This window comes from Geospiza fortis, unplaced genomic scaffold (assembly GCF_000277835.1).
Source record: "Geospiza fortis unplaced genomic scaffold, GeoFor_1.0 scaffold290, whole genome shotgun sequence".
NCBI lineage: Eukaryota > Metazoa > Chordata > Aves > Passeriformes > Thraupidae > Geospiza > Geospiza fortis.
The window spans coordinates 53,136-57,669 of record NW_005054678.1 but is presented as its reverse complement, the minus strand read 5'-3'; the positions used below and the strand labels follow the sequence as shown (position 1 = coordinate 57,669).

The 4,534-nt window shown below is 53.0% G+C and overlaps 1 pseudogene; it reads right to left on the bottom strand.

Moving 5' to 3' along the window:
- Positions 1 to 710: 710 nt before the first annotated feature.
- Positions 711 to 4,534, bottom strand: part of LOC102043268 — a 33,677-nt pseudogene continuing 29,853 nt past the window's right edge.

Sequence of the window (4,534 nt, the reverse complement as noted above, 5' to 3'; positions counted from 1 at the left end):
CCTGTGTCAGGCTGTGCAAAGGGGGCAGACCCTGGCAGGGGACTGCGGGGTTCCTGGTCCCAGGTCCTGGTGTGGTACACACTGGCTTTGGGCTCCCAAGCAGCAGAGAACCAGAGAAGGAAGCCAATAAGCACAGCCACAGTGCCGAAGGAAAAGAAACAAAAAGAAACAGGCAAAACCCACAAGGCAACAGTATCTCTGGTCAGAGGCACGACGCAAGAGGGCCATTGTGCAGATTGGCCGCTCTCACAGGAAATTCTGGGCTGGCTCTCACCCATCCTCTCACCCATCCCGATACTCTGAGAGCCGGGGGAGGTGAGGGGGGACCAATGACCACCACAGAAACAAAAAACTATGAAAATGGTATGGGATAAAAAAACATTCCCAAGACAATGCCTGTGGGCCAGAGAGATTTAGAATTGTGGAATCATTTAGGTTAGAAAAGATGTAGAATCAGTATTTCCTGATGCCACCAGAAGAAATAATTGAAAACCAAAGGTGACATTTTATGGGGCTAAAAGTCAAACAGTCTGCTCTTCCCAATGAGTTGCTGAAGTCAATCAGCATCCCGATGGACGTTCCTCTCCATGTTCATCCAGGTACCTGTGGGGAGCCAAGAAGATGTGGAACCCACCAGCCAGGTGTCTCTCCAACATTGCTTACCACGACCATAAATCACCAAGGCTCTGCCCAACAGGGGTCACTGAGGATCATCCAGCATGGATCCTCCCATGGGGGATGGAGCTGGAGCGCACAAAGCTCTTCCTGCACTCGGGGCACTCACAGTCCTTCCCTAATCGGTGGCTCCGTTGGTGTTGTGTCAAGTGAGAGCTCCTGGAGAAGCTCTTCCCACACTGGGGACACTCGTAGGGCCTCTCCCCGGTGTGGATGCACCAGTGGATGACAAGATGGGAGTTTTGTTTGAAGCCCTTCCCACAGTCAGGGCAGCAGAAGGGCCTTTCCCCCATGTGTATTGGCTGATGTAGAAGGAGATGGGAGCTGGTATAAAACCTCTTCCCACACTCCCCACACTTGTAGGGCCTCTCTCCGGTGTGGATGCGTTGGTGGTTGACAAGGTATGAGTTTTGCTTGAAGCGCTTCCCACAGTCGGGGCAGCAGAAGGGCCTCTCCCCTGTGTGTACTGGCTGATGCAGGAAGAGCTGTGAGCTGGTCCGAAACGTCTTCCCACACTCGGCACACTCATAAGGCTTCTCCCCAGTGTGGATGAGCTGGTGGCTGGAGAGGGTGGAGTTGTGCTGGAAGCGCTTCCCACAGTCACGGCAGCAGAAGGGCCTCTCCTCTGTGTGTATTGGCTGATGTTTGAGGAGATGGGCGCTGCTCTGAAACCTCTTCCCACACTCAGGATACTCATAGGGCCTCTCCCCAGTGTGGATACGCTGGTGGATGATGAGCTGGGAGCTCCAGGAGAAGTTCTTCCCACATTCCAAGCACTCATAAGGCTGTTCCTGTTCCCTGGTGTGGATCTTACAGTGCTTGATGAGGGTGGAGCTCTGGATGAAGCTCTTCCCACATTCCAAGCACTTGTAGGGAGATTCCCCAGTGTGGATCTTGTGGTGCTTGATGAGATCAGAGTTCCGGATGAAGCTTTTTCTACATTCCAAGCACTTGGAGGGCAATTTGCCAGTGTGGATCTTCTGGTGCTTGATGAGGTTGGAGTTCTGGATGAAGTTCTTCCCACATTCTAAGCACGTGTAGGGTGATTCCCTAGTGTGGATCTGGTGGTGCTTAGTGAGATTGGAGCTCCGGCTGAAGCTCTTCCCACATTCCAAGCATTTGTAGGGCTGTTCTCCAGAGTGGATCTTCTGGTGGCTGTGCAGGTGGGAGGTCCGGCTAAAGCTCCTCCTACATTGCCCACATTCATAGGGACGCTCCCCAGTGTGGATCCTCTGGTGCTGGGTCAGGTCAGAGCTCCGGCTAAAGCTCTTCTCACATTCCGCACACTTATATGGACGATTCCCAGTGTGGATCATCTGGTGATGGATTAGGTAGGAGCTCCAGCTTAAGCTCTTCCCACATTCCCCACACTCATATGGACGTTCCCCGGTGTGGAACATCTGGTGCTGGATCAGGTTCGAGCTCCGGTTGAAGTCCTTCCCACATTCCAAGCATTTGTGGAGCTTCTCCCAAGCTTCAGGCTTCTCTACCAGCTCCGAACTGTGTCTGGATCTCTGGCCTTCCCAGCACAGGGGGAGTCTTTCTTCCTTGGAGCTCCCTGGGCTGGATTTGCAGCCTCTCCTTGTGGGGGATCTCTGGCGCTTTTCCTCTTCCTCCATCTGGCCAAGGCTTGAGAATGACAAATCCTGGTTTGGGGCAAAAAACAAGGGGATGAGCACCTTGGGATGGGGTTCCTCCTGAACAAGCCCATCTCAGGAAGTCACCAGATGTTTTGTGTCTATAAAAATCTCCAAAGCACCCAGACTCAGACCCCAAAAACCCCTCATAAGAGATCTGCCTCTCTCGTCTCTCCATTTTCAGGTTCTGTGGGTTTCCCTTCACTGGGCTGATGGGGGACCCATGGCTTCTGGCGCGGCTCCTTCTACGGTCTTGCTTATGGATGATCCAGAGGGGTTTTGATGGTCCAGTGATCCCTCTTCCCTTGACTCTCTGCTCCAGGGTTCCACAGATCCCAGGGGTCCCCCCACTCCAGAGGCCCTTCTGCTCTGCCCTTCAGGCTGCCAGGGTCCTCCAGCTCTGGGTGAGCTATCCTCTCTTCCCACTCCAGGGGTCTCAGGGTTCCTCTCCACTGCTCTCCTGGGGCATCACAAAGACCCATGTCCTCTCCCCACCAGTACCTGGTGATTGCCACATGGACCCCAAATATCCCCCAAAGGGGGAACTGCAACTCAGCATTGGGGTCCTGCAAGATACAAAAGTCCCCCCAAAAAACCAAGCCCTTGCAGTGACCCATGAAGTTATTTGGGTCTCGAGTATGCAATCTGTAAACTCCAAACAGTCCCCTTAAAAAACTCTCTTGAGAACTCTCTGATGTATCTAGGGCAACCTCCTCCTCCCTGGTCACCTGCAGGATGGAACCTCATACTCTTCCTATCTCCCTTCTCTTGCTCCCATGCCTCCCCCTTGCCAACCCTGGACCTCTCTTTCATACTCCCCTCTGCCCCACATCTGCTGCAGCACTGGCTGGTGGATGGGGAGAATGACCCCCAAAAATCCCCCAGGAATGGACAAGAGGGTTGGGGATCCCCCCAGTGCAGATCCATCCCCTCCCAGAGCCCTGGAGAATCACTCCAGGGATGATGTGATGGGGACACAAACACACCCCCTACACGCTCTCCTTTCCTGCTGTGCCCCCTCCCCTAATCTCCCTCTCCTACCCCTTTCCATCACCTGCCCTAATCCCAGCTCTGCCCATCTCAGTTAGGGGCTGACCCACCCCCTTCTTTCATTCAGTCTAGGGGTCCTAAATGTCCTTTTATGACTTCTCTCCCCATTTCAAATTGTGTTGAAAGGAATAAATTATGTGTCTTTACAAACAGATGGTGTGAATCTGCTTGGAGATAGGGCCAGGAACTTGTAGATGAGGAACTGACAGGAGAAACCATCATTTTCAGAAAAAATGTTTTTAATTCACACAGAGACTGCTGCTCAGCCAAAGTCCTGCTAAATTCCTGAACTTCAAGAAGAACAAAGATTTAATAGAGCTATGAATATCATGTGTAATACAAAAGGAGAGAATGTTCAGGAAGTTTGCACATTTTCCCACAGCTAATTAGGGATGTGGATACCCTGGGGGAGACACATTGGCAGGACAGGGACCAGTTCTGGGATACCAGGTGTGGAGGGGACGGTGAGCACAATGAGAAGGATGAAGGAACATCTGGGAAAGTGTCAGAATTTTCTTTTATGGATTTTATTTTGGGGACTGCAAAACTAACTGGTTTTGCAGAAAGCTCAGCAGCTGTCAGAGGATGAGCACCCACAGGCACTGAGGGGGGCTGCAGGAGGGGCACAAGAAGGCCCTGCAGCACTTGGGCACAAAGGCACAGCAGGTGAATGCAAGAAAGGAGCAGAAAAAGGCCAAGCTGAAGGCAAAGGCCAGGGCACAGTTCCTACAGCCCCTGAGGGATCAACCCCAGGGCCCAAGGGGGCCCCAGCACCCAGGGCACGGGCTCGGCCACAAGCACCTGGCACAGGCATTGCCCTCCTCGGCAGGGGAGAGCCCACCCAAACAGCCCCTGGCAAGGAATCAGGGCTCCAGCTGCAGGGCACAAGGACACTGCAAGCAGAGACAGCAGCACCCGCAGTACCAGCAAGTCCACCCCTTGATGGACATGGACTGGCAGGGCTGTCACAGCTCCCATCACACCAGGGATCCTCCACACTGGAGCCCTTGAGAACATTCAGGGTGGGTCTGCATGGAGAGGAGGCCTCTCCTGATGGACACAGGGGCCTCTTGGTCCACTCTTAAACTCAGACCTAAGGGTGTAAAATGCCAAAAATGTCTGATTATTCAGGGGATAAGTGAGCAAGAAGAGTGGTTTTATTCAATCACTAT